Source organism: Cynocephalus volans, chromosome 16 (genome assembly GCF_027409185.1).
Source record: "Cynocephalus volans isolate mCynVol1 chromosome 16, mCynVol1.pri, whole genome shotgun sequence".
Classification (NCBI taxonomy): domain Eukaryota; kingdom Metazoa; phylum Chordata; class Mammalia; order Dermoptera; family Cynocephalidae; genus Cynocephalus; species Cynocephalus volans.
In genome coordinates, this window is record NC_084475.1 from 8,527,296 (window position 1) to 8,539,327 (window position 12,032).

Consider the following 12,032-nt stretch of genomic DNA (forward strand, 5'->3'; position numbering starts at 1 on the left):
GTACAGCTTAATTTTTCTCTAATTTGTTCAAGTTAAAAATTTTATTTTTGCATCATTATTACCTCACCCTTGAAATACTCTCATTTGGGGTGGGGGGGATTTATACAAACCTCCTAATATTCAAGACAGTTGAGTATATTCAGTAAATCCTTCTGCAATCTGTTGACACAAATGTCTGAATATTGAAAAAAAAAAAATGTTAAATGCTAGATATTTCCTCCCCAAGAATTCAGGTATTAGTAATCAGCAATGGCTGTAAATGGTTAATAGTCAGTACGCTTTGCTTTTTCCTTAAACATATCACAAAAAGCAGCGATTAAATCAGTTTTCTTCATGGTTTTCAAGTAAAAGATTGGAGCTAAATATGCATCTGGATTATTGTATATACAGTTGTCTTTCTAAAAATAAAATGATAAATTTCAAAGCTCTATTATCTCGTTGTCAGCTACAGTATACCAACATAAACAGATGTTATGTGTTCCAGAAGGGCACCTGCTGTGCTGCAAGCTTGCGCCATGATTTCATAAAAAGCATTCTATTCTCAGACTCCTTTCCCAGTCCACTCCACACTGGAGACTATGACCTTGGCCAGTCTTAGCCTCTCCCTGCTAGACTGAATGGCAGCCGGAGACCAAGGGCCTGGTTGCCGCAGTTTGATATTAATCCCCCAAACTGTGCACGATGGCACCCTAGCTGGCCTGCAAACTATAGCCAGCCAGGCTGTCTTTGAAGCAGGTGATGAATAGGGGACTACAGGAAGCCAGCTTCCCCAGTGAACTCCAGGCCACACAGCTGCTAAGAACAGTCACTTGGATTTTTCTTCAGTTTTGGTGGATGTCAGGGGGAAAAAATGCTGTTATCTAGAATATGTTGTGTTATTTTTGGCGTGAGAATCCATCTTCGGAAAAGCTAACAGTAGGAGCCTGCTCCAAATCAATCTTATTTCATGCAATGAATCACCAGACTACCTTATCTTAAGGCTATAGCATTCATTTATCCAGCATGCATGCTGCACTAAATTTCAGAAATCATTTTCTTTTTAAATTCAAAAGTCTCATCCTTAATTGAAAATCTAGAATCAAAACCTAAGTTAAATTTGCTTTAAAAAATAGGTTTCAAAATGTCTTATTGTGATTTTGCTTAGAGTTGTATAATCAATAATAAATTTCTAACCATTCATACATTTATTATAATATTTAGAAGAAAGAAGGCATGCTAACTCTTGAACATATACACTTATTAGAAGAAAATAACGTACACATAATATGGAAAAGCATACTTTCCATCTGAAAACAAAAATGTATTCTAGTGAACTTACATTCATTTAAAATTTAGGGGTTGTTTCCTCAATATTACTCTCCTGTTGACAATATATGAACAAAAATAGCACAAAAATTTTCTCTTAATACATACTATACCAAATAGTAAAGGAAAGTTTTCTTTGATTATTTAAAATAAATGTGTATGTTTTATTCTACAGTTTGCATGACTATAATGTTAATCCCAACAAAAGAGAGAATTTAAAATTTTATTGATATTATGGCATGTTTTTCAGGAAGCCAGATATATTAATCATTGAGTTAGAATATTTCTAGTTCTTGGACACTTTATTATTTCTATTCAGTGTTATACTATCAAGCACCATTACAATAAAATTATAAATATTAGTCAAAATCATTTAAGTATGTAACTACCTAAGGGAAGTAGAAGGAGGTAGAATGTTCTACTGAAGTCTTCTCAAAAGCCTCAGAAAAACTGGAAGAATGAGTGCTTCTTAAAATTGATAGAAAGCAAAATATTTTATAATATTCTAGGAAAAAGTAACCAAATGACCTATAATTGGTGCAGAAGAATTACAGAATTTTCCCCCAAGAAAAAACAAAACACATGACTGGAACTAGTTGTGAGATCACTAGTAATGATACCACCTTGTTCTAGGCTCTAATAATGCATCACAGTATCTTTCTAAACTGAGTCATTTGTTCTTACAGATTGCTCAGTGACCATACTCATGTTCAAATTTTAGTTTATTTGTTTTTAAAAATCAGGGGGAAAAATGAAATGGTGTTAATGGAATTTCAAGCCTAAAAATACAAGGGTATTTCAAAAAGTTCATATTTTTCTATAAAATTTTTGAAGTACCCTCATAGATGTTCATAAATTATTATTAGTTTGTTATTTTGCCAGAGCCTGTTGCTGTGATTCTACTTAATGAGCAAATCTCAAGGTTGCTAAAGCCTTTTAAAGCAAAATAGCTTAGGTTTGACTGCTCAGTCCAAGACTGCTTTTTGGCCGACTTCTAGATGCTAAGAATCCTTTCTGGGCTTTGCCTAGTTTCCTCACTGTCAGCATCTTCTGGAAGCTGGGGTGTCTTCCCCAGATAAATTGTAGAGTTCAGAGGAAAAACCCTAATGTTCTAGGAACATCTTGATGGTGGTATTCGTAACCGCAAAGGCCATCATTGAGGTGGATCTGTGTTAAAATTCAAGGTTTTCCTAATCCCTAGCCCCTTCCATGTAAGTCAATGTTAAGAGTCCTTTGGACTTTCTGGTTTGGTCCTTTACTTGTGCACACATGTCAGAGGTAAACGTGAAGTAGCATACCGTCTTTACCTCAGACCACCACATACTTTAGGTTGATTGACAATAATGTCTAACAGAGTCATTGGTGGCGAGGAGGTGGTAAATTATGGAAAATGTGTTGGATGTGAAAGCAGACAGCACCCAAAAGGACAAACATTGAGTGACCAATGAGCCTCTAAGTTAAGGGGGGTCTAGACCCATAATATATGTATGCTACTAGTGGAATGGGATGCATTATCACCAAGGACCCTGCCTGATTAAGTCTAGCTAAAGAGTTCCCTGTAACACAGAAGTGAAGGCTTCAAGTTCCCTAATCCAAAAGAGCTGAGCTGTGGGCCAGGTAACATTATTGGGTATTACCCACTCTATACATACTAAAGCAGATTAGCATGTCTCCCAGGTACAATGAAAGTGATTAGTCCTTGTGCAAGCATCTCATAGTATCTGGCAGTCCCTTGAGATGCTGGGCTTGATGGCTTAGTGGTTTGGGGTTTGGGTGAGAAAACAGCTTTACTGCCTAGGAACTACGAGGTTGACCCACACAAAATTGCCATTTTTGTAGGTCAAAACAGGAGATGAATAAGGGTCCTGCTCCACCCACTATGCTACTCCTTAACACACTCTAAACCTAAAATTCAAGAGTGAAGTTTCAATGTTCTAAAGTCCCTGAAAGCATAGCCCTCCATCACAGACTAAATCATTCCACAGTCTGATGATACTTTCCCCATTCCAACTGAGGTTTCAGGTAAGTGCCCAAGGGCAGAAGCATATTCTAGGCCCTGAGAAAGACCAAGATGGAGCTGCTAGATATCCAAGTCCCTGGGAATCTTGTAATAATATTTAAGTCCTGGTAACTGTTTTACAGTGAAATTAGTGCTAGCAAATATTGCCTGAACACCTTTTCATAACTGTACAAAAAAAGAGACAAAGGGGATAGAAAAAGTCATTACTCCTTAGTACACAACACATGGAAGCCTAGCACATTTCAGTAATATACCTCCATATCAGAAACTCCAGCACAAGAAACATAAATTATAGAAGTGATAGAATGCACCACAGCACACTGAAAAGGAGAAATTATGATACAAAATACTAACTAAAATAACCTCAAAGGTAACCAAATTACAAAATCTATATTCTATAAGCCTTAGTGTAAGAAGGGGTTATAGCTACAGGAAGCAGAGCGAGATGTCCTCCATATTCTCTAGCTAGAGAAGGAAGAAGAAAGGCTGTGTACAGTTCAGAGCCCTGGAAGGTAGATCTGTTCCACAGCTCAATGATAACTACTGTAATTTTAAGTGAATAGAAACATGAAAGCAAGAGCTTAGAGGGACATAGAGGCTACCTGGTACAATGTTCATCTTAATCCAGAAACCTTCCCTACAACACCGTGATAGTTGGTCATTCAGCTGCTGCTGAAATAATTTTAGCCACAGAATAACCGTATTTCAAGGCAAACAATGCCTCATACTGCACATGCTTGGCACTGAAACTTCTGGATAAAGATAGCAGGGGAAACTGGAAATTGTGAAAAGAACAAAAGCAAATGTTAAAAACAAAAACAAGAACATTCGCTGGCAGCAAACAAACAAGGAAAGAGGAATAATATCTTGGCCACAAATTTCAAAAGGTGGTAGTCAAGGAAAGAAAGAGAAGATTCTCACATGATTTGGTGAGACATACTGTTTTGTCCCCATATCCCAGAAGTAGAACTGGTGAGTTGAAGTAATGCTGAGGAATATGTTCCAATACCACAATTTTGGAGAAAAACGGACTGAAGATGTATCATTTGCTTTCCTCTCTTCTGCCTGGGTGGGAGAGAAGGGGGCAATTTTAATGGAGTAAAATGGCTGCTGGAGAGAGATGAATAAAACTGGGAAAGTAAAACACTGGAATTGATTCTCTCTGATAGAACACAGGCTTTAGACCTGCATAAAAAAAGAAAACACCCTCTGATGCATGGAGCGAACCCTGGTGTAGAACATTAATAAGTTGTTAAAAGACAGAGTAGATATCAGTTTCTCTAAGAAAACTTGCTCGGAACTCCAACTAAGCTCTCCTTTTCCATCCTTACAATGATCTCAAGACACAGAAAAGTGAATGCAACAAAATATCCATCCCCTCAAACTGAAACTCAGTGGAAGACAACAGGCTGAACATAAAGGCAGAGAAGGAGCCAAAGAGAATTCATGAATATTATACCAGTACTAAGAGTAGATTTGGACAGAGCTCAAGAAAGATGAGGGGAAAAAGTGAATATAGCAAAAAAGAGGAAGAAAAGAAGGAAGAAAGAAAGGAAGAAAGGCCCATTGTTCTGGATGGAGGGAAATGTACCTTAAAAACCAGAAACAATTAGAGTTGTAGGAGAATCTAAGACCATGAGTGCAATGAAAGAAGAACTCAAAGACAAGAAGATAAGGCAACAGAACTAACTAAGGACCAAAATAACTCCACCAAAAAATCATTACTAAATTAGAAACAACAAGCTGAATAAACACTGCTGCAAATCGAATCACTGACATAGACAGAAAGCTTGCAAGTCATAGTAAAGGCTCAGGAAAGAGATGAAGAGAAGATAATATGGGGGGGGAAAAGTGGAAAAGAAATGTATATATAGATACGATATTGGAAAATTTCCCTAAAATGAATAAAGAGCTGAACGTGTATATCAAAAAGGCACACTGTATACCAAGAAAAATTGATTCTGATGGAGAAAAAGAATGCCTCAAGAACATCATAACTAAGTTCAGACATGGAAGAACCCAAGGACTATGATACCCAAACCACTCTTGAAAAAAAAGAAAAAAAAGAACAATTGAGGATAAAATTCAAGCAACCAAAGGATGACTACAGAAGCTGTGTTAAGAGCAATGCTTAGTGCCAAAAGACAATGGGACAATGTGTACAAAGATCCAGGAATGAAAGGATGACCAAAGAATGTTACGCCCAGCCAATCTCTTCTTCACAAATAAGAGAACACAGACCTTCTCAGGCACGCAAAACCGCAGTGAATATAACATCTATAAGCACTTCCGGAAAAAGCTACTTAATGATGAAATCTCAAGTAGTCAATAGACAGATAAAAACAAAGTACTCAGATAAGAAGTTTTGCTAAAAGTCCTGGAGGTGAGCACATGACAGATTTAAATAAAAAACTAAGTCTATATAACTGCAAGAATTATGAATTCTCATAGAATTATAGAACAGAATATAAATGTTACAAAGCTCAAAAATGTATAAATAATACTAATAATTGAAAAAGTAGAGTGGTAGAGTGGGTAGAACGAAGTGTAAGCAAGTGAGTTTTCTTTATATAGTAGGGAGTAACTACTGCGTCAAAATTGAGCCATAAAATTTAAAAATAACTCTAACTTCAATGGTATTTTTAATGTTTATTTCTTAACATTCTAGGAAATCATCTCTTACGTGGTAAAGAAATGTTTTTCTAAACTTCAGAAATCTTTTGGTTTCCTGTGTTTCTTCAACCAATTTCATTTTTTTTTTAAGGAAATTTTTGGCAGTTTTTTATAATTATGCAGCTTATGAGCATACGCTTACTGAGAGAATTGAAAAACATATATCCACAAGAACACTTGTATATAAATATTCACAGCAGCTTTATTCATAACAAAAAAACTAGAAAAAATTCAAATGTCCACCAATAGGTGAATGGATTCATGAAATAGAATATCACTCAGCAACAAAAAAAGAAACAAACTACTGATACATGGAAGAATTTAGAATAATCTCAAAAACGTTATGCTCAGTGAAAGAGGCCAGACACAAAAGAACATATAGTAGTTTGTGATTCTACACTACAGTGTATAAAGAACATATAGTGTATGTATGTAGAACTTACACAGAATTCTAGAAAAGGCAAAGCTAATCTGTAATGGCAGCATTCAGATCAGTGGTGATGTTAGATGGGCATGACTGCAAAGAAGCACAAAGGACTTTCTGGGTAAAGGAAATATTCTATAGCTTGACTGTGGTGGTGGTTATATGACTGTATGCATTTGTCAAAACTCAATAAACTGTACATTAAAATGGGTACATTTTATTGCATATAAATCATGCCTCAATAAATCTGACTGCAAACATTCCTTGTGGCACTGCTTCAATGTTACCTTGTCCAGGAATCCTTTCCTGATCAGTCCTTCCCTAACCTGTGCTGATATATCCTCTTGATTAGCACACCCTGGATCCCTGCATTACAGTTTTTTTTTTTTTATTAAATCAAAATTGATTATACGTATTTTGGGGGTTCAATGTTGAGATATGTTGATCAAATCAATATTACTAGCATATATATTGTTACAAATCGTAATTATTCTTTATGTCCCTTGTCCAATCCCTCCTCATCCCCCTCTTCCTCCTCATCCCCCTCTTCTTCCCCCTCCCCCCTCTGATAAACCTAGATTTCTTCTCTCCTTCTGAAAGAATAATGGTTACTCTGTTGATTTGTTGCCTAGATGATCTGTCTAATGCTGACAGGTGTGATCAAGTCCCCCAATATTATCATAGAGCATATGCTTCTTCTGTCACTCTGAAATGGGCTTTGGGGAGAGAGAGATCCTCTTCTTTTCTTTATCTCTGCTGGTGACTCTCCTCACGTCAATGCACCCCAGCGGCTGGTGGACCAGCTGTGTGGTGGTTGTGGTGTCTAGCTGCTTTTGCGGCAGCCATGGTTATTCTGGTGGCTGTGATGGGCTACCCACATGGATGTTTTTGGCATGATCCTTGGTGCTGGTGGTGTGCCTGGTTGTGGGAAGGGGGTCCAGTTGCCTGCTCCATACCTCAGGTCCCAGGGAGGGCCCTGAGGCACTGGCGTGGTCTGCCCGGTTGTGGGAAGGAGGGTCCATCCCTGGCTCCGTGCCGCATGTCCTGGGCAGACCCGAGGCGCTGGCGGTGTTTCTGAGCTGGAACTAATTTTTTGTCCTTTGCTTACTTCTAAAATGGGGGAATTTCCTGTGGGGACCAGCACTTGAGCCCTGTGGTTGAGCTAAATTGCTGCTTTGCTGCTGATTCCCTAGGGAAGGCTTTTTGTGCAGCCCAGGTTATAATGGTTGACTTTATAGGTACTTCCGGCTCTCCAGAGACTCGATGCACCTGGGTTGTGTACAAACTCTGATCTGGGGGCCGAACCCATGGCTCACTCAGGAGAGTGCAGCGCTGGGAGCGCTGAGGCCACAGGTTCGGATCCTATATAGAGCTGGCCGGTGCACTCACTGGCTGAGCGCAGTGCAGGCAACACCAAGCCAAGGGCCGGACGGACACACACACACACACACACACACACACACACACACACACACACACACACACACACACACACACACACCCACCCACACACCACACACACACAAAGAAACTCTGATCTGGGCCTGCACACACACACACACACACACACACACACACAAAGAAACTCTGATCTGGGCCTACACACACACAGACACACACACACACACACACACAGACACACACACACACACACACACACACACACACAAAGAAACTCTGATCTGGGCCTGAGTCTTTTCATCAAACTGCACCCCATGGAATTCTATATTCCTGACCAGTCTCCTCTGAGTGGTTCTGCGCTTATTGGGGGGCAGATCAGCTGTCCTTGCTATGCCCTAGCATTCCCCCAATGGGCCTGTCTTCCCCACCGCCCCTGCTGCAAACACTTCCCGTGGGACAGGCTGTGCACCAGTCCCTTGCGATGACTCACCAGCCTCTGAGTGGCTCCATTTTTTCAGTTGTTGTGGCCCCTCACTCATATGTGGGTCCTCAGGAACCCTATTAGTGGTCTTGCTGGCCTGGAGGCCACCACAGCCCTCTTCTCCCCTGCTGCCTCTAAGCAACTCCATCTGAAGGGCACAGCTGCGGCTTTTGCCAGCTCCTGCTCTGTGTGCTCAGCAGCTCCAGCCTTAAAGCGGCTGCAGCACAAAATGGTCAGAGCAGTTTTTTCTTTCTCTCATCGTGGCTTCTCCTGCCTTCATGCACTCCATAGGTCTCTCCTGCTCTTCCCCTGAGCTCTAGAGGCCCCAGCTTGGCTGTTGCTGCTTTTTTATAGTTGTAAATTGGTTGATTTGTGGGAGAGAGTGATGCTGGGGATGGTCTGTTCCTCCATCTTGACCGGAAGCCCCAATTTCAACTTTTTAATATTAAAATTAAATTTAATATTTTAATGAAAGTGCCAAATGACTAGCATGGTCCTGTATCTAAAAAATTGCTTTTGTCGATCTACTTATCCGTCTATTTATTTATCTCTCATAGAAATTCCTGGAATAATGCTCACTTAAGATTAACAACAGTCATTTCTGGAAAATAAGATTTGGGTAGAATTTTTTCTTTCTTCTTTGTGTGCAGTTAGTTACCATGTTAAATGGCAACAGCTCCCTTGGGGGAATATTCACTTGTGGTGGCATTGCAAGAGTCTGTAACAAGGGACGTGGTCTCCCTTCAAACAATGGGCTCTGGGTCTGGGAACTGACTTAGATTTAGAAACTTGGTGAAAGACCATGATTCTCCATTTAAGTGGGAAACTATCTAAAATTCACTCGCCAGCTCCAGACTTCTTTCTTGACGTGTACTAGCCAAGTAGTACTCTCATTGGCTCTCTGTCTATCTCATCCCTCAGAGCACCATGTGCTATTCGCTATCACCACAGACCCCTGTGGGGTAAGATACCTTAATTGCCAGTCTAGCCTTGCTGTCCATTACAGTAATCACTACCAACTGACACTTCAGTGCCCCACGTGATGTCTGCCATTTTGGAACCCTACCATCCTGTTGAAAGTAGGCAGCCATTTCCATAGCAGCATCTCTACTGTCAGCCCTGGAATACAGAGGAAGCCACCCCACAGCTGCTCAGTGGTATCAGTGCCCCCACCACCAGTGAGTGTCCCCCTCAGCACTTTAGTGAAGGCAGTATCCTCCAGGCACTCCCATGGGGTGGGTTCTTTGCTCTAAAGTAACAAAACTACTCTCATATTCTCATTTTTCCTGATACTGTGACTCTTAATACTATGCCAAGGCAGTTCCAGCATCTTCATCTCTGATCAACTGAGTGACTGGAGTAGTAGGAAGGACCACTACCTTGTAAATGTGCTATATTTTGAAAAAAGAGAAATGAAGGACAGTTCGTTGTGAATTCTATCAAAAATAATATTGATTATCAAACTAATAGTTCAAGGGACACTTTGCTTTAAATTGTTAGCCATTAAAGAACAGAGGTTTCTCTATAGGGCTTGCTAAGTGTACTACTTTCGGTGTTTTTATCTGCCAGATCTCAGTTGAAACTCAGGAAGGATTCAGATAGTCAAATGCTGCAAGAGGACTTTTTTTTTATGGTTTAATGATGGTCAACTCAAGCCACACAAATTGAGAAAATTAATTTTCACTCTTACAGATGGCATTCAAATTTTTTGGAAAGAAACATGTCATAACTATATATTTTAACTTATTTTAGCTTAAGTCTGTTTCTCTAGAATACATTCAGAAGAACAGGATACATTCACAGACACAGAATGCTCTGGCCCAGCCCTCCCCGAAGTGCAACCAAGAGCCCAATACCTGCCAAAGTCCCCGACGGGACCAGTGACCCCCAAAATACACCCAGGGACCAAGCACCCCCAAAAGTACACCCACGGACCAAAGCCTACTCAACTGCACCTACAGGCCCAGACCCTACCCAACTGCACCCATGGGCCCAGCCCCAACAACTACCCACACGGGCCCAGCCCCCACCCAGGTGCACGCATGGGACCAGGACCCCCCACCCCCCAGCTACACACGTGAGCCCAACCATCCTAACTGTACCCATGGGCCCAGACCACAGCAAGTTGCACCCACGGTCAGCCATCCCCAACTGCACCCACGGCCACAACACCCTCTGGCCCAGCCCTACCCCAATTGCACTCACACCCTTGTTCTGTTTTTTGTTTTCGTCATCTAACATGTTGTCTTTCGTCACTTACTGATCAAATTCTACCCCGTCTTGAAGATTCGACTCACAGGTCACCCCACTCGAGGCATCCCTACTCACCTTCTCTCACCTGGCTTCTGTTCTGGGACTTCTCTTTTACATTCACAGTCTCCATTCGATGATGTTGACACAGAAGGTGTTCGGCTTCCCTGCTTGGGTTCCAGGACACGCCTCCGGCTTTCCAGCCACTCCCTAAGGTCTCAGGCCCCCTCCTCTGAGTTCTTCCCTGGAGGAAAGTTACAGTTGCCACTTAGACTTATTTTTAGCATCCACATGGGGAAAATGTGACCAGAAGGTGCAGGCTCATGCAAATCCAGTGGCTGGGTCTGCTCAGGAGAGAGGACAGGAAATTCCTGAATGTACCTGGTGCGTGCAATAGGGTCTGACCAACGAACACGCTCCAGGAAGAGACGGATTCAGCGTGTCCAAGACTAATGTTCCATAACTGGGAGCCAGCCCCTTCAGTGAATGTTCCTTACGCAAAGAAACCACAGACGCCAAATCCCGGCTGAAGGCGGGGTCGTTGCTGACTGTCCTGGAGGCGGCCTGCGCTGCCCTGGCTGAGGGGTGTCGGCTTAACTGTGCACGGAACTTACCTTCACCAGGTACCTGCTTGCGCTCTTGAGCCAACCTGCGCTCTCTGCTGAACTCGCTTCATTCTCGCTTTAGAGTTAGACCTGATGTCTGCACTGAACTGACATGTGCGTTACACTTGGTAGGAGCCTGGCTCGGGTCTCTGGAACTAGGCTGCACTCTCTCTATGGAACCTATGTTTCTTCTCTGTTCTATTAAACTGGTTCTTTCTACCTTGAGTCTGCCCTTGAGTTCTTTCCTGTGGCGGAGTCAAGAACCTGACAAGAGGACTGGGCTGGTTGAGGAGGACTATCTGGCCCCCGCCACCCACCCCCAACCAGCCCCATCAGACCCTACCTCCGACATCAGCTTCAATTAGTCTCATAGCTTTAAGTACCTGCTATACGACAATGACCCCCAAATTTATATCAATAGTCTTAACCAACCCCCACCAAAGTGCACCCGCAGGCCAAGCCCCTACTGAACTGCACCCATGGGGCCAGTCCCAACCAAAGTACCCCCACAGGCCAAGCCTCCCTCAAAGTAAACCCAAGGACACGTCCTCCCCAAAGTACACCCAAGGGCTCAGCCCCTATACGACTGCACCCACGGCCAGTGCCTCCCCCACTGCATCCACAAGCCCCACCTCCCACCAACTGCACTCACGGGACAAGCCACAAACAAAGTGAACGCACAGGCCCCGTCCCCACCCAACTGCGTCAACAGGTCCAGGCCCCAATGACTGCGGCCACATTTGCAGCCCCCACCAAAGTGCACCCATGGGCCCAGAGCCCACCAAAGTGCATCCACAAACCCAACCCATACCAAACTACTCCCAGTACCCAGCCCCCAACAAACTGCCCCAACGGGCAACGGAACCTTCGCAG

At 42.3% G+C, this 12,032-nt stretch overlaps 1 protein-coding gene across 7 annotated transcripts in view; it reads right to left on the reverse strand.

The window, feature by feature from the left end:
• The window catches only part of LRRC37A3 (leucine rich repeat containing 37 member A3), a 118,809-nt gene extending 108,156 nt beyond the window's left edge, over positions 1–10,653 (reverse strand). For 6 of the 7 annotated variants that reach the window (XR_010021861.1, XR_010021860.1, XR_010021858.1 and 3 more), the window contains exon 1: positions 4,247–4,287. The gene's annotated coding sequence lies outside the window, so the exon portion shown is untranslated. Of the gene's footprint in view, positions 1–4,246; positions 4,288–10,632 lie in introns of those variants that run through there. The other variant, XR_010021859.1, reaches the window with a different exon arrangement.
• Between the last annotated feature and the right edge of the window lie 1,379 nt (positions 10,654–12,032).